At 36.4% G+C, this 24,967-nt stretch overlaps 1 pseudogene; it reads right to left on the bottom strand.

The window, feature by feature from the left end:
- LOC133756609 (transcription factor E2F3-like) overlaps positions 1-24,735 on the bottom strand; it is a 118,281-nt pseudogene extending 93,546 nt beyond the window's left edge.
- Between the last annotated feature and the right edge of the window lie 232 nt (positions 24,736-24,967).

Genomic DNA, 24,967 nt, shown 5'->3' with positions numbered 1-24,967 from the left:
TTGGGGGAACTAGATGCAGTCATTGGAATATATAGCCTACTGTTAAAAACAAAACAAAAACAAACAAAAAAACAACTTCAGCTAGGGAGCAAGATGGCCAATCAAAGCTGCCTAACATTGGTCTCCACCACTGCAAAGGATGAAAACTATGAATAGACAACCACATGTTCAGTATAGTGCCTAAAGGAGAGCTCTGGAATATGGCAAGGGAGTGAAAACAAACCTGCAGAGCTTAGAACCTCAGACTGGCTGCATACAGAAGGGAATGAACCACACTCTCTCTCCTGGAATTGGCTCAGAACCAGAAAGGGATTCTTCTTCTGGTGCACAGGTAATCACCAGGCCCTAGTAGGAATGTTGAAAGTAGAAATGATCAAAAATAACTATAGCTAAAATAAGTTGTTAAGGAATATACAATACAAAAAATGCAAATTTTGGCAATAAAGTAGAAATTGTGAGAAGGTAAAAGTCTAAAGTATACCTATGTGACCAAAGTTAAGTTGTAATCAGCTTAAAGAGTCAATTATAACAACAAGATTTTTTTCATTATGCAACCACAAAGCCAAAAATTAAAGCAGACACACAAATGAGAAGTATAAAGGAATCAAAGATTAGCACTACAGAAAAATCACCAAACCAGAAAATAAGCCACAAGTTAGGATGAAACAAAAGATCTGCAAAACAACCAGAAAACAACTAAAAATGGCAAGAGTAAGTTCATAATAAATAACTTAGAATTATATATATATATATATATATATATATATATATATATATATATATATAAAAACAGGGCGGGCGCTGTGGCACAGTGTGTTAACACCCTGGCCTGAAGTGTCAGCATCCCATATCGGCACCGGTTCAAGACCTGGCTGCTCCTCTTCCAGTCCAGCTCTCTGCTATGGCCTGGGAAAGCAGTAGAAGATGGCCCAAGTCCTTGGGCCCCTGCACCCACATGGGAGACCCAGAAAAAGCTCCTGGCTCTTGGCTTTGGATTGGTGCAGCTCCGGCCATTGCAGCCAACTGGGGAGTGAACCATTGGATGGAAGACCGACCTCTCTCTCTCTCTCTGTGTGTGTGTGTGTGTAACACTGATTTTCAAATAAACAAATCTTAAAAAAATATACAGGACAAATGAAATTTTAGTTTTTTAATTTTTTTAATTTATTTATTATTTGAAAGGTAGAGTTACAGAGAGGCAGAAGCAGAGAGAGAAATAAAGAGAGAGAGAGAGAGAAAGAGAGAGAAAGAGAGAGAGAGGTCTTCACTGGTTCACTCCACAAATGGCAACAACAACCAAAGCTGTGCCAATCCGAAGCCAGGAGTCAGGATCCTCTCCCAGGTCTCCCACATGGGTTCAGGGGCTCAAGCACTTGGGCCATCTTCCACTGCTTTCCCAGGCCATAGCAGAGAGCCAGAAAGGAAGCGGTTCTGCCAGGACTTGAACTGGAACTCATATGGCATGTGGGCAGTGCAGCCAGTGGCTTTACCCACTATATCACAGCGCTGGCCCAAAGTGGATATTTTTTAAAAAGATTCAAGGGTGAGTGTTTAGCATCATGGTTAAGATGCTACTTGGGATGCCTGAATCCTATATAAGAATGCATAGGTTTGAGTCCTGGTTATGCTCTTGATTGTAGCTTCCTACTCACATGCATGCTGCAAAGCAGTAGGTGATGGCTCAAGTGTTTGACTCCCTGCCACTTATGTGGGAGACCAGGATTAAGTTTCCAGCTCCAACTTTTTGCTTGGTCCAGTCCTACATGCTATAGGTATTTGAGGAGTAAGCAATAGGATGGGAAGTCTCTGTCTCTATGTATTTCAAATAAATAAGATAAACATTTTTAATTGTAATATTTATTGTATTTACTTTAAAGGCAGAGTGACAGAGTGAGGGACTACAGAGAGAGACAGAGAGAGATTTTACACATGCTGGTTCACTCCCCCAAATGGCCACAATAGCTAAGGCTGGGCCAGGTCAAAGGCAGGATCTTGGAACCATATCTGGATCTCCATCATGCATGGCAGGGGCTCAAGTACTTGGGCCATCTTCCACTGCATTCCTATGCACACTGGCAGAGAAATGGATTGGAAGCAGAGAAATTGGGAGTTGAATCCATGCTCCAACGTGGGATGCTGGCATCAGAGTCAATGGTTTAACCTACTTCACCACAATACTGGCCCCAAAAAAAACTATTTACCTTCATTCACAAATGAGAGCTTTGCAGGATATAATATTCTGGGCTGGCAGTTTTTCTCTCTTAGTACCTGGGCTATGTCTTGCCATTCCCTTCTAGCTTGTAGGGTTTCTGATGAGAAGTCAGCTGTGAGTCTAATTGGAGATCCTCTGAGAGTAATCTGATGTTTCTCTCTTGTACATTTTAGAATCTTTTCTTTATGTTTCACTGTGGTGAGTTTGATTACAACATGTCGTGGTGAGGATCTCTTTTGGTCATGTTTACTAGGGGTTCTATGAGCTTCCTGTACTAGGATGTCTCTGTCCTTCTCCAGACCCGGGAAGTTCTCTGCAAGTATCTCACTAAAAAGACCTTCTAATCCTTTCTCCCTCTCCATGCCTTCAGGAACTCCTAGAACCTGAATGTTGGGTTTTTTAATAGTATCCTGTAGATTCCCGACAATATTTTTTAGATTTCTAATTTCCTCTTCTTTTCTTTGGTTTGACTTTATACTTTCCTGTGCTCTGTCTTCTAAGTCTGATATTCTCTCTTCTGTTGCACTGACTCTGTTTTTAAGGCTCTCTAATGTGTTTGTCATTTAATCTATTGAGTTCTTCATTTCATTTTGATTTTGCTTCACTATAACACTTTCCTGTTCTACTAGTTTCTGCGTTTCATTTTGATTCCTCCTTAAGATTTCATTTTCTCAAAGGAGATTTCTATCTTGTCCATTAAGGAGTTCTATAGTTCGAGAATTTGTTTTTGAAAACTTCTAATTGTTCTTATCATAATTTTTTTGAAATTCATATCTTGCATTTCTTCCATCTAATCATTTTCATACTCTTGGCTTGGGGTGTCTTGTTCATTTGGGGATGTCATAATGTCTTCCTTGTACTTGTTTTCCTCAATTTTTGTGTTTGTTGCTTGGCATTGTGGAGATATCTTTGGATTGTTCTGCCCTCGCTATGGTGTTTTTTCTTGTTATACTATGACTGTATTAAGTGGACTGTCTGCTTTTGATGGAGCCTTAGAGGCTTGAGGTGGGTGTGGCCTGAGAGCTCTGTTTGGTTCCTCAGGGTTAAAGGTGTGCCAAAGGTGACACACTCAGTTTAGGCGTGGTAAATCTCTCTCTCTTTCTTTCTTTTTTTGATTCAAAAGAATCAGTTTAATCTTAGGGACACACACAGGATGAATGCTATTAGACAGAAGGACATGTTCTGTGCAAGTAATAATGAAAAGCAGGAGTGGCTGTACACACATCAGAAAAAATGGTAGTCAAAAACTGTTAAAAGAGATGGTATAGAAGACATTAATCTTGTTTGTGTGATCCCTTTGACTCTTGAAATTGATCACCTGGGCTGGTGAGATGGCATTGGTACATGCCACCTTGATGGGATTGTATCGGGATCCCCTGGAACTTTTCTAACTTCAAGATTTGGGGCAAATGCAATTGAGCATGCCCCCTATTATACATCTCCTCCCTCTCCTTTTCTCATTCTTATATTTAACCAGCATCACTTTTCAGTTAAGATTTAGACACCTCAGAATAATTGTGTGTTAATTACAGAGTTTACAAAAAAATACTAAAATGGATAAAGTGTTACATTGTACATCAACAGTCAGCATCATAGCTGATCAAGTCACTATTTCTCATAGTGTCCATTACACTTCCACAGGTTACCCTTTGGTGCTCAGTTAGTTGTCGCCGATCAGGGAAAACAAATGATATTTGTCTCTTTGGGACTGGCTTAATTCACTTAGCATGATGCTTTCAGAAGGATCCAACATGGGAAGGGGGAAACACAGCAGACTCATAGAATGACAGATGTCCTAAATAGCACTCTGGCCTCAGAATCAGCCCTTAAGGCAATTGGATCTGGCTGAAGAGCCTATGAGAGTATTTTAGGCATGGAAAGCCAAGACACGCTGGGGAAAAAAAAAAGATGAAGAAGAAGAAGAAGACCTAAATGAAGGATCTCAGCGAGTGTGATCCCAGTGGCCATCAAAGAAGGAGGTACTTTTCTCTGAAGGGAGGAGAGAACTTCCACTTTGACTATGGCCTTGTCGGAATAGGATCGAAGTCGGCAAACCCTAAAGGCTTCCATAGCCTCGGCAACTCATGGCTAGAGCCTAGGGAGATTACTGATGCCATAAACAAGAGTGTTAAATTGTTAAATCAACATCAGGAGTCACTGTGTACTTACGTCCCATATGGGATCTGTCCTTAATAGGTTGTCAAAGGTGAAGTAATGATATAGCTAGTACTAAAACAGTATTTTTACACTTTGTGGTTATGTGTGGGTGCAAACTGATGAAATCTTTACTTAGTATATACTGAAGCGATCTTCTGTATATAAAGATAATTGAAAATGAAAAAAAAAAAAAACCTTGGTTTTAAATTGGAAATTACATAGAAAAATAATCAATCTTTTTCTTAAAAAAATATCTTGCAGAATCTCGGTCATTAATGTGATGTACACTGTTATTTAATGCTATAACTAGTACTCCAACAGTATTTTTTCACTTTGTGTTGCTATGGGAGGACAAACTGTTGAAATCTATATATATATACTAAACTGATTTTCTATATATAAAGAGAATTGAAAATGAATCTTGATGGGAATGGAAGGGGAGAGCGAGTGGGAAAGGGGAGGGTTGCGGGTGGGGGGGAAGTTGTGGGTGGGGAAGCCTTTGTAATCCATAAGCTGTACTTTGTAAATTTATATTCACTAAATAAAAAAAAATAAAAAAGAGATGGTATAGCCATTATAGAAAATTGCATGGAAGTTCCTAAGAAATTAAAAATAAAACTAATGTATGACCCATGAATCCCTCTTCTGAGTATATACCTAAAGGAGTATCATATACTCCTTTTTATTTGAGAGGCAAAAATACAGAGAGCGGCAGAGACAGAGAGAGGGCTTCCATCCACTGATTCACTTCCCAAATGGCTGCAACAGCTGTAGCTGGGCTGATGTGAAGCTAGGAACTAAGAGCTTCTTCTGGATGTTCCACGTTGGTACAGAGGCCCAAGCACTTGGACCATCGTCCACTGCTTACCCAGATTATTAGCAGAGACCTGGATTGGAAATAGAGCTGCTGGGACTCAAACCAGTGCCTACATGGGATGCCAGCACCACAGGTGGAGGCTTAACCTACTACAGCATGCACTGGCCCCAGGAGCACCTCTTAAAGATATCTGTACTCTCATCTTTATTGTAGCATTATTTACAATAGCCTGCCCATAGACTGTTGAATGGATTAAGAAAATGTGGTATACATATATGTACATAATGGCATATTATTCAGTCTTAGGAGGTACCAGTTCAAGTCCCAGCTACTCCACTTCCAATCCAGCACTCTGCTATGGCCTGGTAAAGCAGTAGAAGATGGCCTAAGTCCTTGGGCCTCTGCACCCACGTAGGAGATCTGGCAGAGGCTCCTGGCTCCTGGCTTCAGATTGGCGCAGCTTTGGCCATTGCAGCCAATTGGGGAGTGAACCAGCTTATGGAAGACCTCTCTCTCTCTCTCTCTCTCTCTCTGCCTCTCCTTCTCTCTGTGTGTAACTCTGACTTTCAAGTAAATAAATAAATCTTAAAAAAAAAGGATATTCTGCCACTGCCACAACAGAAGCAGGCCTGGAGGATATTAGGTTAAGTGAAATAATAGACATGGAAAGAATGATAGTTCATGATCTCACTTATATGTAGAATTTTCATAAGAGATTTAAAACACAGACATAGAGAATGACACAGTGGGTACCACAGTCTTGGTGCAGCTAAGAAATGGGGAATGGTAGGTCAAAGGATACAAATAGCAAATATGTAAAATGAAGAGTCTCGATAACTAATGTACAGCATGAGCACTGAACTTAGTAAACTATTAGTGATTTTTGTACTGATTATAGCTGCTTTTGTCATATACACACATACACACTCTAAATAACCTTGTGATGTTAGATGTGTTAATCTCCTTTGCTATACTAACCATTTTGTTTTCTATATGTATCCCATACTATCATGTTGTGAATCTCAAATGTGCACAATAAAACGTATTTGAAATGGGAATAAAATTCAAATATCACATAAAGGAGCCTAACCCATTGTCTTTGGGTGAGAAACAGCATAGACCACTGGAGAGCAGCATCAAGGCAACCATCATTAGCAGCCATCAATCAAAAAGCAAAGTATGATGAAGAGCTGTCATGTAATCATGAACTTGTCAACCCTCAGACAGGTCATCCATGAATCCATCCTTCACTCTATGGTTGTACTGTGACTTCACTCATATACCCGGGGCTATCACTTTGTTATATGAATATCATACTTAATACTACAGTCGTGGAATTAAATCCTCAATATTGTAATAAACATTATAGGCAGAATCACTTCTAGTTGCATGAAATGTGAAGTTGAGATATGTATACAATTCTGGTCTTCAAATCCAGGACTAAAGTCCAAAATAAAGTCCAAAATAATTAAGAAAATGAAAAGCACGGCTATGATAATCATAAGTACTTACAATCTTTTATCTTAGAGGAAGGAATAGATGAAGATTCCACTACATTCTTCATACATGAAGCTTATTACTGAAAAGCTGATTCAGGATATAAAGGTTTGGAAGGAAAAAAGTAAATTCAAATATATTCTTTTCAATACATTACTTTCCAGTTTGAGAAAGACAGTCTGCATGATTCAAGAAAGCAGAAAGAATGGATATTGAACATAGGCATACAGCTCACTTAACTCACCCCATTTTCTTCTTTTACTATTTCAGTCATAGCCCATGCATACTATAATCAAGGTCATGAACAATATTTCTAATAATATATTCTTTCAGGTATTTTCAAAAACAGATATAATAATATACAAAATCCTAAAAATTAGAATAATGTCATATATTTGCTTGCTTGCATTCCCAAAGTTTAAAGAACTCAGAATCACAAGATGGAAACCAACTGCTTTAAATTTTGATCCCATCTTAAAGAGATTTAAAGAATGTACTATGATTTAAAGCCTCCTTTGAAGTAAAAAAAAAAAAAAAGTCAAGAAGACTAGTTTTTCCCTTCCATTAGTGATCTTTCTTAAAAGTCACTAATGTCTACCTCTCTTTCCAGTCTAGCACATATGCGTGTGTTGCTTAAGGTTCAGCACCATGTCATGTGAAAACTCTCTTGTGAGAGCCTTACCAAATGCCATAATTTACATTTTGAGGATAGAACTTACATAAAAAATGAAGTTGAATATAAAGACAAAAATAGAAATATTTTAAAGTTATTGGAAATAACTATTCTTAGTATACTGAGAATAAAGATAAGGAAGTTCATTGAATATGTGCTTTTTCATTGAAGGAGTGGCACAACTATTGAATTTTAATCTGCTAGCTACTGAAAGGTTTAATATTATATTTACTAAAATATTTTCAGTTCCATTATTTCCAGTTGTCCTAATGCCTCTTCTGATAGTATATACTTGGTATAACTTCTAAGACCCTGAATGGGATATGCAAAGCCAATTTTATTTTATCCCTTCCTCCCAGCCCCATCTCATCCTTTACCACCCTCATCTACTTTAAAGGTATTCTTTTCTCCAAGCAAAGCTGTAACCACCATTTGGAAATGCATCTGCTTTGTGACCTCATGCCTGTGTATATGAGCTCCTAGTATCAAGTCTCCACACTTACTCTTTGCTGGCCAACTCTAACTCCTACTCCATACAAGGATGAGTTACCCTCCTAGGTGCCTTTGTGGTACTTGCTGTTTCCACCAAATCACCCTTCTAAGCTAATATGTACTGTTCTTACTATGAACCAATCACCTTTCTGGAAAAAAAAATGTATTATTACATTTAATCTTCTTTCAACTCTAGGAGACTGACACCATCATTATCTCTATTTTTCAGACTTAGTACTTTAAATACATTCCTTAAGGTCACATGGGTATTAAGCTTCAGAGACAGGATTCAAACTCAGGTTTCACTGATTCAAAATCCTTTGCTATTAACAAATTCCATAGTATTGTGACACTGCTACAGTTCCAATGTCCTTATCTTGAACATGAGTATGCAAGATATGTCATTCATTAAGATATGTTCATTAGCACATTTTGGAGAACACTCTTCAAACACCTTTCTGAAGAAAATATATCCCATGACAATAGAATTATTTTGACCTAGCAAAAAATGTTTTAGGATATAGATTCTCATTGCATAACCACGGGTTTTGTTCTATTAATGTTATTGTAAGCTGAAAATATCACAAGTAGAAAATTAATTTAACATTCTTAACCTACCCAACATCATAGCTTAGTAACACAGTATAATGTAGATGAATGGTTGTTTATGCTCCTTATCATACAGGAGACTGGAAGCTGCATATAACTGCAAAGCTCAGCATCACAAGAGTATATCATACTGCATATTACTAGCCTGGAAAGAGATCAAAATTAAAAATTTCAAGTACAGTTTCCACTGAATGCATATTGCTTTCACACCATTGTAGAGCCCGGGAGACGGGAGCTGCTTCTGGGTTTCTCATATGGGTGTAGGGGCCCCCAAGCACTGGGTCCCTCATCCACTGCTTTCCCAGGAGAGGGAGCTGGATAGGAAGGCACCCATACGGGATGGCGGCACTGCAGTCAGAGCTTTACTGTCCATGCCTAGTGCTGGCCCCTCTTTCCTTCCCCTTCTATCTCTTTCTCTCCCCTACACTACCCTAACTGGTTCCTTTACTTTTTGTGATTCCTAATAGATTAATTATGATATTTCTGTGATCCTGTCTTACATGCTTCCAGTATCCTAGCATGAAAAGTGTCAAATCAAGGGGTAATCATTCATATGTCACAGATGCCTGTTTTCTTGTATCTTTTCACCAGTCTCAAGTTTGATTTCCTTTCTTTGTGTCTTCTGTCTTTACTATTTGCATACTACTTTCCTTGAAATAGAATGTAACAGTTGGAGTTGAGTCAACCTGCTCTTTTCTCTCAGCTAGTAGCATTTGTCCAGCTTCTTCAGGAGCAAATCTAACTCCTTTTTGCTCAGATACTTCTTCTACATACAAATAAAAAGGCCATTTTTGTTTTGATTAGTATTTGGCACACTTTGCATCAATCTGTTTTTGGCTGCTTCTAATATCACTGCTTCAGTTTCTAACCACATAACATAAAAAAAGATTAATTCATTCAAAGGAACCAATAGCTCTCAAGTATCCTGTAAGAAACAGAGGGAAGGTCATTTCAAGTCCTAGCTACAAGGTCTGAAAGTGCAGATGACTACTAACTTTTTTAACCTTACCTTCTCTATGCAGACCTTGTACTTGAAACACCAAAATCAATATGCCTACAAACTCATTTTATTACTGTGTTTTAAAGCTTCCACTTGATTCTTGGATTTCCATTTCATACCAGAATTTATTTACCAACATAAACATGCACATCTCAAAGCCCTTTCTTTACCAGGAAAGAGAGAAGCAAACCAATCCATGGAGTTCCTATTGGCCTTAAAATCAGAACACATCAGGAGTGCCTTGTTAGATGAATTTAGCAGCAGGGAAGCCTGCAGCTCATCAGTTTTCTGTTCCTCAAAAGTAGGTACTTACTGCAGTCAAGAGGAGTCATTCCTGAGGATTTCTGGTCATGGGGATGTTTTCATTACCTTAAAAAATGTCAGAATATTACAAAGAAAAGTGCTCATATTTGTTTTCCCCTATAATATTTCATTTGACTTAAATGTCTTGTGATCTACCCTCAAATAGTTTTCATTAGTAAGTGAAAATTTTATGTTCAAATAAAATCTAAGTCATAGTGCTTTTTATTGATCCACTAAATAAACAAACATTTAGATAACTTACAGTGGCCTAAGTGCTATGGTAGGTGCACAGATGACTGTAAGTCATGCAGTCTCTGTCCTCCAGAAGGAGTCAGCACAGTGGTAAAGAAAGACATATTAAAGGACTCTGATGAGGATTTCAAATGACAGGCTGGAGGAAAGCCAGATGTGAGCTTCCTGGCAGTGTTAAGGAACACTTCAAAGCCAAATGACATGAGAAAAGAGAAGGAGATTCACTGTTATTGGGCAACTAACAGTTCTGAGACTCTGAGCACTTAAACATGCCATCTTACTTAATTCTCATAACATTTCTCTTATATAGATAACCTTCTCCCTATTTCTAGATGAGGAAAAGGCTCAACAGGCAAAGTGAACTCTCTGCACCTTGTGACAGAGCTGATACTAAATACTAAAAATATATCTGATTCCAAAGTATTTATTTACCGCATTATGCTGCCTTTCAGAGGTGCTTTAAATTATGTGGTAAGCAATAACTGAGTAATTTTTAAGTATATACTTAAAAAGGTTTTCAAGATGGAAAAGAGAGGGGGCAATATATACATATATATATATATATACGTATACATTCACACACACATATATAGATGTGTATAGGTATATGTATACATGAATGTATATATAGATTATATATTATCCTAATATTTCTTGGGATGCATAACAAATAATGACATTTTATATGTCAGGTACATTCTTAAACATATATTAATCTCTTCATAAGGATCTTATGAGGTAGGTAGCATTCGTATCACTATTCTATAGGTGAAGAAATTTATATATTGGAAATTAACTTACACATAGGGTAATTCAACTAGGAAGTGGTGTGGTTGTAATTTAAGCAGAAATAATTTAATCGCATGCACTGCACGATTCTGCCTCCTCAGTTTTGTTCATAAATAGAAGAACCTTAAACTTAAAATAGTTATTCTTATGAAAAAAGAAATAAATTAGAACTATATATCAAAATTTGGAATGCTAAATAGATGTCAGAATGAATTGGTTTTATCATCTCTCATTCCATCAACCAGAAAGTTTACTCAAACTATATGTTGCCAAGCAAAATCTATTCATGTGCAAGGTAGGTATTTAGTCTAGCAGTTAAAATATCTGTTTCACATTGTAGTACCCGGATTTGACTCCCAGCTCTGGCTCCTGACTCTAGCTTCCAGTGAATGCAGATTCTTGGAGGCAGAAGTGATGACTCAAGTGACTGGGGTCTTGCCACCGAGATGAGAGGTCTGGATTGAGTTTCTGGCTCCTAGCCTTGGTCTAAAAATTGAGGATATTTGAAGAGTGAACCAGTGAATGGGAGACTCTCTTTCTCTCTCCCCTGCTCTCTACCACTGTCTCATGCGCACTGTCTCTGAAATGTAAAAAATAAAAACCCTACTCATTCTCTGCTCCATTTTTGAATTCTCTCCTTGGAGTTTTGTTTTATGAAATTATATTCTAAGATTAATATGTCTATTAGTTGTACTTACTAATTAAAAATATTCAGTGTCCATCTAAAGGAATATAATCATATGACAAGTCAGATAATAGAGCATTGTGACTCTTCAAGGCAGTAGTTTATTTCTTTCTGAGATGCATGGCTTTCATTAAGAATTAGATGGTCTAAAGATCTGATACTTTTATGGAAGAATAATTTTTCAAAACAAGCTTCTTGCAGTCCTGCAAATAACAACTGTAAATTCAGGGAAGAAAACAAAGCATGAAGAACAAACAAGCAAAAGATTCCATGACTCTGAAAGTGAACAATGTAGGTAGATTTTACAGGGGAGCTGAAATATACAGGATGCAATTATCCTGGACTGCCCAATTTATTATGGTTTATCTTATGGGCAGGCACAATTGTATCCATGGAGGAGAATGGCTAATCACCAATAGAAACTAACCAGCTTTCTGGATGGGGGAACAAGAGGAAAGAACATGGGCCACCCAGAGCCATCAGGGAATGAGCAGGAATCCAAGAAAGGAGAGAACATGATCAAAGATGCTGTCTACCACAAGTTGGACAGAGTTTGAAATTTGATTTTAATCAAATTAATTGCTTTTAATAACACTACAATAGAACTCTTTGAAGAAATACAGCAGAGTCTAGAAAATCCAAAACATAACATGTCTAATATCTAGGATAATATGTGTAATTGCTCTCTATCCAAGCTAGGAAAAAGAGTCATAGTCTCATGAAAAAAAAAGTACTCAGAAAAGCCAACTACAAGATGAGTCATATGTTGAAGTTTTTAGGCACAGATTATGTAACATCTATTAAATATGGGCTTATGGAAATAAAAGAAAGCATGTTGGCAATGGATGAAAAAATAGGAAAGTTTAGCAAAGTTAGTCACATGGTAAGATAATTTGGCAGTTTCCTTTCACTCTTACCACATAATATACAATTGTACTCTTTGATATTTACCCAAGTAAAAAAAAGTTTATGTTCACACAAAAACATGTAGATGGATGTTTATAGAAACTACATGCATAATTGCCAAAACTTGGAAACAACTAAGATGTTCTTCAGTAAGTGAATGAATAAACTGTGGTACATCCAGGCAATGCAATCATATTAATCAGTTTTTAAAATGGGCTGGGGCAGGTGTTTTGCCAAGCAGTTAGGATACCAGTAACAAAATGTAGTACCTAGGCTCAATACCTGGCTCTAGTGCCTGATTCCAACTTCTCGTTCATTTGGAAATTAACCTGAAGTAGTTGCATTTCTGCCACTTATAGAGGAGATCCGGATTGAGTTCTCAGTTCCCAGCTGTGCCTTCTCCTCAGACATTGCAGTTATTTGGAGAATGAATCAGCAGACGAGAGTTCAGTCTCTCTTTTTCTATCTCTCTACCTCTCGAATAATTTAAATGAGCTATTAATAATGAAAAAACAGAGAAACTTTCAATGTATATATAAGTAAAGGAAGCCAATCTGAAAAGTCTATATACTGTATAACTCCAATTATATGGCATTCCAGGAAAGGTAAAGCTGTGGAGAGAGTAAGAAGATCCATGGTTGAGAGGGATATGGGGAAAGAAAGATGAGTAGACAGATCACAGAGAACTTTTACATAGGTAAAACTATTTTGTTTGATACTATACTGGCATCCATAATGTCATTAAGCATTTTTAAAAACCTTTAGAATGCATAACACCAAGAGTAAATCTTAATATAAACTATATGCTTTGGCTCACAATGATTTATTCATATAGGTCTATTGACTGTAATAGATGTGTTACTCTAGTATAAATTGTTGACAGTGACGATAACCCTGGAGTTGTGAATGTCTCCATGATCAGACATATGACAAGAAATCAGGGTGGAATATAGAGGGGTATCCATAAACCAGTAGAGAGAACAACTGTGTCTGCATAATAAGAAAATGCAATAAACAGGAAGCAATTAGGATCAGAATGCTTGAGATTAGCTCATGTTTCGTTTGAGGACAATTGTAGGTTGGTACCTAAAATTATATCTGCCATCTCTAGCCTGATTTAAGATGATGTATCAGGGTATAGAAGGGCTGACATTAGAAATTGTTGTATTGCTGAATATTACCGACTTTATTCCCTTCAGTGTGTGTTCTACTGACAGCTAGAGGCATTGCCTTTTCTTTGCCCTCTGTCCATTTGCCCTGAACACCACCACTGCACTTTGTTGGTGGTGGGAGATGGTGGGAGATGAGAATTATTGAAATAACTCTGGATTTTAGCTGAAAAAGGACAATATCCAGGTCAAGAACTATTTGGAAATGCCTTATACATAATGCAGGTATAATTAGCTCTATGATACTTCCTTTTTGTTACATCAACTATATTCCACAGCTACAGTAAAAAGATGGTTGTACATTTAATTATTTCTTATCTTCTTCAGGCATACTTTACTGTAATTCTGTGATGCTCTGCCAGTAGTAACACATGGCTCCTTTAAAAGTCCTGGAAAACGATCTTTGAAATATGAATTTACTCCCTTATTCAAGTTTATAGACACCAAGTGCCTTCTTTCTCAGAATCATAATCATTAGTATCATGTAGTATGAAAGACAAAACAACTGAAATTTTCCCTCTTATTTCTCAGATTTTCCTTTACTCATACATTCCAAGTCAAAGCATAAAAGACTGTCAGTAATGAAGAAATAGAGTTTGTAGGAGCTGAATTTTCATCTGTGCTTGACAAGTGACTTTGGACAAACAATTTAGCTTCTATCTGTATCCTTTTCTGAACTAAAGCTAGTAATATTCAATCTACCTACTTCATAGTATGGAAAGAGGATATCAGAATGGGGAAGTGAATTACTATTAATTAATTAAAAATACATGGATAAGCATTGTAAATAAAACTTTAAAATGTAACACATGGTGGAAAGATGTTTAATACAACAGTTAAGATACTTCATGGGAAGCCCAAGCCACATATCAGAGATTCTGGGCTCAAATCCCAGTCGCTCTACTTCTGATCCAGCTTTCTGCTAATGTACACCCTGAGAGGCAGCAGATGATATCTTAAGTACTTGGGTCTATGCTATCCACATGGGAATGCATTCTAGTTTTACCACTTTGGCCTGGCCTAGGCCTGGCTGTTGTGAGCATTTGGGGAGTGAACCAGTGAGCCAGTGGATCAAATCTCTCTTTCAAATAAACAAATAATGTGAAATGATAACAAATGATAAATTTGTCAGGGTTCATACTGCCTAAAACATCTGTTAGCAAAATATGGCTATTTCTAATATGCAGTTTATTATAAAATTATTTAGGAAAAAGTATCTACTCTCTGCTTATTATTGACACTATTTCAATAATATATGTCGCCACAAAATGTAACAATTTGTCTCAAGTATTATTATGCTTTGTATGCACAAGGAAATGACTTATATTTAGCTTAGAGTTTTAGCAAATTATACAAAAACAAAACTGGTATTGGATGTAAAATGTTAGATTTTAATACAGGGCCCTGAACAATGAGGCTTACCAAGTACTGCTTTGTTGGCCGAGATTTCAACCATTACCTAGTGAGCTGGTCCAATAAAGATCATGTTATCTTATGTCACTATTTTCGAGAAATGACATAGAATTATTTTTTTAAAGATTTATTTATTTATTTGAAAGTCACAGCTACAGAGAGAGAGAGACAGAGAGAGAGAGACACAGAGAGAGAGAAATTCCATCTGCTGAGTTACTCCCTAGATGGCTGCATTGGCTCAGGCTGGTCCAGGCTGAAGTCAAGAAACAGGAGCTTCATCAAGGCCTCCCACACGGGTGCAGGGGCCCAAGGACTTGGGCTGTCTGCCACTGCTTTTCCTAGGCCATTAATAGGGATCTGGATAGGAAGTGGCGCAGCCGAGAGATGAAGAGTGTCCGTGTGAGATACTGGCGCTTCAAGTGGTGGCTTTACCCACTCTGCCACAATGCTTCCCCAACACAGAATGATAAATCAATGTAATGCTCCGTGATAATGCAACAAAAACATGTCAAGTGCCTCTGAGGACATTTTACTCATAGAGTATCTGAGAATGAGACAGGTGTGGTCAGCCTAGCTTGTAAGCCAGGCTTTGGTTCACCCTATAACCACTGTTTCCTGGTTGCATTTTAAAAAATAATTTAAAAAGAGAGGGAGGCAGGAAAGGAAAAGATAGAGTCTCATTATCCTTATCAACAACTTGATAAAGAATAATTTAGTAGGAATGATATTTAGTTATTAATTTAATTCCATGTAAGATTTTAGTGTTAGATTCATGTCTGCATACCACTGCATAAAAACATCTCGTGGAAATCTTCATTCTACTTTCTTCTACCTTCTACACTCTCCTTTTTCTCATCAAAATTAGTATTGATGGTAACATCATATGATGGGGACAGTACTGCCTTAGCCTAGAAGCACCTTGATGAGTTCCAGCGTTACCATATGAGAGGTATGTACATTGAATAAGACTTTTATTCTATCTGAATGATTTTACAAAGCTACATTATATATATGAGTGTTAGAGAATCCTTCTAGTTCTGGACAGAGTTAACTTAATATTTTAAAATCCCTCAACAAGTTATGATGATTCTCTCTGAACACTGGCTATCCTCATCACAGTCCCTCCCAAAGTTTCTGTAGATCTAAGGAAATATAGATAAAACACAGCAAGTATCTATGGAAGGTTTAACTAAAAGAAAAATTGAAAACTACATAATTATATGGAAAAACACTTATTAATGATGGCATTTAAGTTGACATAAAAATATCTTTATTGAGATGAAAAGCTTATTGTCTTTTTTATATATTAAATGTACACGTAAGTTGATCAGTAGGTTGTTATTAAGGAACAGTCATTATATATATATATATATATATATACATATATATATATATATGTGCGTGTGTGTAAAACATTATCTGTATATTAAAGAAAACATTAGTACTGTATTCCAGAATTCCAACATTAGCTCACTGATGAATATTTCCTGGATTTTATCTTTACAAGCAGATTTGTGAAGACTCTTGTAGTCTTTTAACGTTCCAGGCCACGGAACACTGTTAAGGTAGAGATTTTTCAGTGTAGAAGGCTTTCTATGTACTTACTGACAGGTTATAGGGCTTTTGCAAAGGTTAAAAATGTGCAGTTATTTTGGTAACTGAAAAAATAGAGTATCACATATCACAGCAGAATTCTCCAGGTACATTGTCACCGTCTCCTGGTTGCCTTTGCACTGCTTTCCATTTAGTTATCACTGGCTTTCTAGAGCTATTGAACTTGAAAAAGGTTAGACAGCACACCACTGGAGCAGTTTGTGAGCATCAGCAGATTTAGCTTGTAATTTCATTGATCTATATGGGCTCACTGTTTGCAAACCAGCTGCCGCACTGTTTCCCCACAGCTACTGATCTCAGTAGCATTGATTTTTTTCCCCCTTACATTAACATAGCATTACTCCTTTAATGGGCAATAAATGACTGGATGTAAATACAATCAGGGCTACAACAACAAAAGGAAAATGTCAGGCTCATTTTTATTTAAGGGATCCTTTCCATTAATATTTGCCATAAAAATTATAACTCAAATTATTGACAAAAGTAATGCAATTTTGATTTTAGTGCATTTGTTTGTTTGTAGATATGTAATATCTGCCAAGTGGTCTTCTCTTTCTAATGCATTAAGAAAAGCAATACAAACAATGATGCTTTCATGGATACTGTAAATTTGCACTATTACCACTGTACTACTAAATTTTATTCATGAAAGAAAGAAAAACAGAGGACAGTTTTAGACTGAATTCCACCTAAGTTAAAATGAACACATTTCAGATTGTATCAGCTGGCTGAAGGACACCTTAAAGATATTGGTTGACTTTAAAAAATTAGAGAAATTTGACTAATCTTTAATATTAAATAATCTAGTTTATATCAGCATAAAGATATAATCCTTCCACATCTTCCTTATGTTCATTTAAAGTGAGAATGTGTGTATGTGTAAGCAAAGTAAACACTATCTAGAAATTGTTTCTGGAGTTCCTTTCTGGACTTAAATCCTGTAAATGATAACTGTGGGAGAGGACATAAAAAGCATGCATTTTAAAGTGAATTATGCATAGATATGTTTTAGGTGAAAAAAGACATGAAAAGAACTTGAAAACAGACTTTCAGTGTTGGTTGTCAAGTTAGTTACTTTAAAAAGAAGCCAGTCATCATTAAGCCCAACCAGTAATTTCAATTTGAAATAAAACAAGTCAACAATGTGTTTCATTTCATAAATTTTCGAATTTTGACCAGTCTCCATTTCTATTGATGATATGAAACAAATATCTTATATTCAACACAATCTCTTCTACCAAGCCTAACATTTTCTTTATTTTGTTTGATTTGAGATGGGCAAAAAACTTTTGGCAGCAACTTTCTATGATTACTCTGACAAATATAGTTTTGAATTTTTAAGAAAATGGTATTGAATCTTCTTTTAAAAAATCCACTTATTTTTAACCATGCTTTTATACATCTCTATTTTCTTTCTCAGTAGTATTTTTCTGTCAGTTTCCAGATAATAGTACTGTTATATTTCAAATAAGTGAAAATAACAATTTATTTGTACCAATAATTTTATAGGCATTTTGTATGAAATTCTTTTATTAAATTCTGGGTTGTAGACAGGTGATAAGAGTATCTATTTGAAGTAAGATTTAGCAGAATCAATGTTAAAGATGGAGAAAATATCTAAAACAGCTATAGTACCTTCCAGTTAATTCTTATATTTGATGGTTTTATCATTGTCACTGTTGCTAATAAAAACAGGTACGTACCTCTTTCTCTCTATGTCTTTTTCTAAAATTATGCCACTAACTCTCATCAGTGGTCTGAAACATCCCCAATACTGAGAGCTATAAGTGACTTTGGCATGAACAGTACTTTTTCTATTTGCTACTGTCCAGAGTCTCATTTGCCAACTATGAACTGCTCTGAGTCTCTGTCCCTGTCAGTGGGAGAGTTTGTTACCAGCAATATTAATGCACTTTATAAAATACTCATTTGTTCTGCTACCCTCCACATGCCAGTGAATTTTAAAATCTATTTTTTCATAAATGGATCAAGTTATCTTCATTTCCCTCTTGATTGCTAGAAGGAAATTAGAAACGTGTGATTTCACCTTTTCTATGATTCTAGATACAAAGGGAAAGAAATATTTTGAAAAATGATGTACTTTTTAGATCATTTTTGAAGGCAAGGAATAGACAAAATCTATTTACGTAGGAGTAGGCATTTGGCTTAGTGGTTAAGATACCTGCATTCCTTGGGGGTGTCCCTAGGTTCAACTCCTGACTCCACGCCTGATTCCAGCTTCATTAGAAAATGTCCTATTTAGTAGGGTGCCTGCCACCCAGGTAGTAGACCTGGATCAAGGTCCTGGCTTCCAAATTTGATATGCCTCAGCCCTAGCTGTTATGAACATTTGAGGAATAAATCAGTGAATGGGTGATCTCTCTCTCAGTTTCTCTCACTCTGTATGTGTATGCCTTTCTTTTTTTATTTTAAAAGATTTTATTTATTTATTTATTTGAAAGTCAGAGTTACAGAAAGAGAGAGAGAGAGAGGTCTTCCATCCGATTGGCCACAATGGCTGGAGCTGCATCGAACCAAAGCCAGGAGCCAGGTGTTTCTTCTGGGTCTCCCATGTGGGTGCAGGGACCCAAGCATTTGGGCCATCTTCTACTGCTTTCCCAGGCCATAGCAGAGAGCTGAATCAGAAGTGGAGCAGTCGGGTTTCAAACCTGCGCCCATATGGGATGCCATCACTTCAGGCCTGGGTGTTAATGCGCTGTGCCACAGCACCAACCCCTATGTATGCCTTTCAAATAAACTAGAAAATTTTTAAAAATTTATATGCTATTCTTGTATTCTTTTTAAAGAATTTTGTATACTGATGCCATAAACCAGAGTGTCAATTTGTTAAGTCAACAACAGGAGTCACTGTGCACTTACTCCTCATGTAGGATCTCTGTCCTTAATGTGCTGTACATTGTGATTTAATGCTATAACTAGTACTGAAACAGTACTTTATACTTTGTGTTGCTGTGTGGGTGCAAACTGTTAAACTCTTTACTTAGTATATACTAAATTGATCTGTATATAAAGAGAATTGAAAATGAATCTTGATGTGAATGGAAGGGGAGAGGGAGCGGGAAAGGGGAGGGTTGTGTGTGGGAGGGAAGTTATGGGGGGGGAGGGAAGCCATTGTAATCCATAAACTGTACTTTGGAAATTTATATGCATTAAATAAAAGTTTAAAAAATCCATATTTATTAAAATTCCAGCATCATAAATGAGGGGATAATTCTGTCTGGTCTAGTAAAGTGTCTAAAACGTGCCTATATTTCACATACTATAAATTTTATTAATTAAACTATTCAACCAATATGTAAAAGGTTCAAGACCAAAATAAATTGTTTGTTACATTAACTTTCTCTTTAATATTTGAAAAACAGGCTTATTTGCAAGCTTTACTGTGATAAATATAATATGATACAGAATCTTTAAGAAACTAGACTTTCTGAATTAATTAACAAGCCGACTAGCTACCAGATATTATTTTCTGAGCACTAGCTGGAAGTCAAAATTGAACAAGTCATTTCCCTAGTCCGAGTTTATGCTTCAGCAGAGGTTACAGATAGAAGCACAGTTCTATCTATATGATTCTTGTATCCAATTCCCTAGAACTTATTTGTTGATTATAGAACAGACAATGGTCTACGGTCCCTATCATGGATACACAAGAAGACTGCAGCTCTCAAGCCCCTTGTAGCAAGCTGTATGCATGGCCAATGGTGAAAAAGATGAGCTTCATTTCTAAAAATGACCCCTAGAAATGTCATGCATTCCCCCATGGAACCTCAGTTCCTTTGACTAAAGAAATGAGCACAATCCATCAGAGAATTGCAAAGACATCCGAGGGAGTGACAGAACCAAAGGAAAGGAGTTTGCATGAAGAGCTTCCTTGGAAAACTTTGTGACCAACATCGCCATGAATGGGAAACAATCTTTGGTCATGTTAAGCCTCCAAGATCTTAGGTTTGTGTGTTACAACAGCTAGCATTCATTAGTCTGACTCTTAATACTTTTAAATGATTATTTTACCACCATCTTCCTGTATTGCAACACAAAGGCATATGTGAACTTTAACAATGAGTGTAAGACTTTCAGTCCCTATGCTAACAGAAACTCAGATTTGCCTTTATAATTTAGCTTATTTCCTCTCTCTTCTCTGGTCATGTTTTCCTACTCGGTGTTCTGTAATGAAGAGTTTCATTCTTCATTAAAAATAATGCAACTGTCTCTGGCTTTAATTTTATGTCTCTCAAAAATGAGAAAATCAAGTTTTAAATTATTAGTTGTGTTTATGTTACACATATCAAGTACCAGACAAAAGCTGATCACAAGCAAACTTCAGTAAAATCCTTTAAGTAAGTCTAATTCTATCTATGTTATATACAAGAGATGGAGACTTACAGATTGAAATAAATTACCAAATTAGCAAATTCTAGCACATGATAATGATCCTAAATCTGTGACTTCTCAAACTATTAATTCTGCTTTTGCATTGTTATATAGTAGTTTTATTGAAATAGTTCAAATAATAATAAGTGTCAGGATATTTTCTCATGATAGTCACATAACCTCTGAGTGCTCCCACTTTATGTAGGGTATGTTTTATTTCTTTACTATGTTCTTGATAGATAAGATTCCTATATATCTAAGTTCCTCAAAAGTAAGCTGTATTTCCTCATAACAGATGTATAAGACTCTTATCTAGCATATATATGAATTTATTAATTTATATGTTTAAGACATTTTAGCCAATAAACTTACACAACTTTGATTCTATACTCAAGTTACACACCTAAGTCTTTTTCCTAGCAGCCTCCAGGCTGGCTATAATTTAAAAGTTTTTCTTTAATTTCTGTGAATCTTACATATATACCATAAAATATTTATACTTCAAATAACCATCAATGATATCTCCTATTATTGCAGTTATTAAGACTTGCTTATTTTTACTCTCTCTTTTACCAGTAATACAATAGAATTAATTTACTCCAAGTTACTAAATTATTCCTTCTTATGATTGTATTTTAGAAGGTACATTTAGGAGTTAAGAAATAACTACTAATTGACAAGACTCCATCATCAACAGAATTATGTATTCCTAGAAAGCATAGTCTGGCATTTGAACTGGAATTAAGAATCCCTAATATATTTCTTGCATCCTGACTCTGTCTTGTGTATCATTTACTACATCTGTACCTTGCTCTTCTTGTTGCTAAAAGAAGAATAACAAGATAATAATACATACCCTTGTGTGCCACACAGAAGTCTTGTGAGAATTAATACTCAGAAAAGACTTCAGAGCTTAGTGAGAAAAGGCACTTTAGAATATAAACACCATGCAATTATTCTTATTACTGTGAGCTAGAAAAATGCTAGCAAGAAATAGCAATGATTATTGTGGCATGCATTAAGTCAAATAAGAAAGCGGGCTAGTGGGGAATCCCATCGAAGATAAAAATTACTTTGACCAATCCTTCCTTCCCTCCAGCCATTGAAAGAAATTATTTTTATAGCCATGTTTTAATGGTACCCTAACTTCCTTTCATTTTGCTTAAAATCTGTGATACAGGAATTGTGCTTAAATGAAATTTCCATCAGCTTTTACATATTAAAAAAGCAAGTGCATTTTAATGCACATATTGAACATTAAATCATTTTTTGCTGTAGGTTATTGCAAGTAAATAGTAATTGTAAAATAGATTATTTTTGATGAAACAAAATGAAAATAGACTGTTAAATGTTCACCTAAGATTTTCTCATCATTTCATTAACAGTTCAACTATGCAAAGTATTTTTATAATGATAGGCAGGGAAATCATACTCATTAATATGTATCCGTACACATATGTTGGTACACTGACTCTGGTACCTTCAAATAAGAGAAAAGGAATATGTGAAACACCTATCATACTGCTTAAATGATTTGTTATAACAAATTTATTTAACATTTGTCTTTTCATTCACACATCAATTTACTAAGAAATACCACTAATCTTAAATGGGAAAGTTTTCATTCCTACAGATTTATCTTTTCAGGAAATAGGACTTGGACAAACAAAAATTAGTAGAACTGTAAGATTCATAGTGGATTCACTACAAACATCTGGCCCACTTCAGTTTCAACTGAATCTGAAGCCCTCTCCAACAAATTTGCTATTTGTATCATCATAAAACATTTTTCACTGGATTTCATTCTTTTACATTTCCTACACCCAAACTACAGCAGTTATGTACTTTGGAACATTGTGAAATTATAAGGACCCAAACTGTTTTAAACCAGAATAATAAAATAGCAATACCTTAAAAGGACAGTTAGAGCTGGTGCAGACAGGGAGCTGAGAACGCTACTGCTGAGCTTGGATTGCCCCCTATGGTTGTTATCAGACAGTTCTGGGGAAAATAAGCAGTGTGCTCTGTGCCCTGGGTGCTCTGTGCTCTTGGTGCTCAGTGGCACCTGCTCAGTATGCACTTGGCTTTTGTCCAGTTCTGAATGACCACCTTATTTTAGAGAGCATAAATTCAGATCCTAAAATTTGGAAATTTATATGCCTGAATTCAAGTCTTATTAATGCAATAAATTAACAATATACCACTGATTTCATCAATTTGAGATATATCATCAACCTCACGTAAATTTTCTAATTATGATCTTGAAAATTCCTTTATATAACAAACATTTTGATAGTTACTTTCAAGTATTGAAATTTATAAGTAAAACAATATCATTTTCTGACCTCCAATTTTACCTCATGTGAATTTGGTGTAATCTAGCAATGAGAAGTGAGGTTAAGTTGTGTACACATCTATGTTATCACTTCTGATCTAGATGGTGACCTTGACAGAAATAGAGGCTGTATTTCATGTCATTGCACACCCAGTGATAGCAGGGTGCTGGGAAAAGAGAAGTTACTTTGTGAAGCCAAGCTTATTGATCTGTTCTCTTGAATTTATCTTATTACTAATTGTCTTTGGTTCAGTCCCATAAGATATACCGAGTACATGATCTCCCAGCAAAGCATTCTATTTCTTCTCTGTCTCTAACAATTTCACTGGCCTAGGTAGCTTACCTAGTAGAAAAACAGTCTTATCCCTAGGAGTTGAGCTCCCGTTATGATTTTCTTATTAGGAAGATCATAGTTGTTGTGCTTGACATCTGCAGTTATATTTTTTTTACTTTTTTTTATTTATTTGAGAGGTAGAGTTACAGAGAGTGTTAGAGAGAGAGAGAGAAAGGTCTTCCTTCCATTGGTTCATCCCTGAAATGGCCGCAACAGCCAGAGCTATGCCAATCTGAAGCCAGGAGCCAGGAGCCTCCGCCTGGTCTCCCATGTGGGTGTAGGGGCCCAAGGAACTGGGCCATCCTCCACTGCTTTCCCAGGCCATAGCAGAGAGCTGGATTGAAAGAGGAGCAGCTGGGACTAGAACCGGCACCCATATGGGATGCCAGCACTGCAGGTGGAGGATTAACCTATTGCACCACAGTGCCGGCCCTGACATCTGCAGTTATAAACGAGCACGGGAAGACAGCCCCAATATCCTCTGTGTACCAAACATGCTCTTCTCTACTCATAGAATTGTTGACTCCCAAATAAAAATCCAATTACTTTTATACTCTATTGATCTATTGACATACTCCAAAGCAACCAGGTGACATCTATACTTTAATATTATATGTACAGTAGAATGAATATTAATATGTCCAAAGCTATATGAGACTGCTCTAGAAACCCAGTACCTCCATATTCACAGAACTTAAGGTTTCAGAGTTAGATGTCACAAATTCCCCAAGAAGTCACTGGGAGAGAGGTTAGAATGGAAGTTTTATTTTATGGAACCTTTTCTATCTTGGAAAAGGTAAAATTTATCCTGCAGATGATAAATTAAAAGGAGAAGCATTAGTTTTCAGAATGTAGCATGCCCCTTAAACCAATATCGATTGTATAGTGCTATGTCATCTGAAGGTGGAATACATTCAATCCATACTAACATATGACATGTATTCCATTCTAGCTGGGGTCCAGTAAAATCTCATAGTGGTTTTAATTTTCATTTCCCTGATAGCTAATGATCCTGAGCATTTTTTTATATGTCTGATGGTCAGTATTTCACACTTTGAAAATTACCTGTTCATGGTCTTTACCCATTTCTTATTTCTATTGTTTTTGTTGTTGTTGTTGAGTTTCTTGAGTTCCTTATATAGTAGTCAGTCATCAGTCCTTTACTGATGAGGATGTAGAGAAAAAAGGTACTCTAATGTGGTGGAATGAGAAGGCCATGCCGAGATGGCTGCTGGCAAGTGAGTGTCAATTACTCAGTAATGGCTTCAGAAACCCCCTGGGAAACCACCTGGCAACAGAGCCTACCTGGCAACAGGCT

The sequence above is a fragment of the Lepus europaeus genome, chromosome 3 (assembly GCF_033115175.1).
Source record: "Lepus europaeus isolate LE1 chromosome 3, mLepTim1.pri, whole genome shotgun sequence".
NCBI lineage: Eukaryota > Metazoa > Chordata > Mammalia > Lagomorpha > Leporidae > Lepus > Lepus europaeus.
Note: the sequence above shows the minus strand (reverse complement) of the source record. Positions and strands in the feature narration are given on the sequence as shown.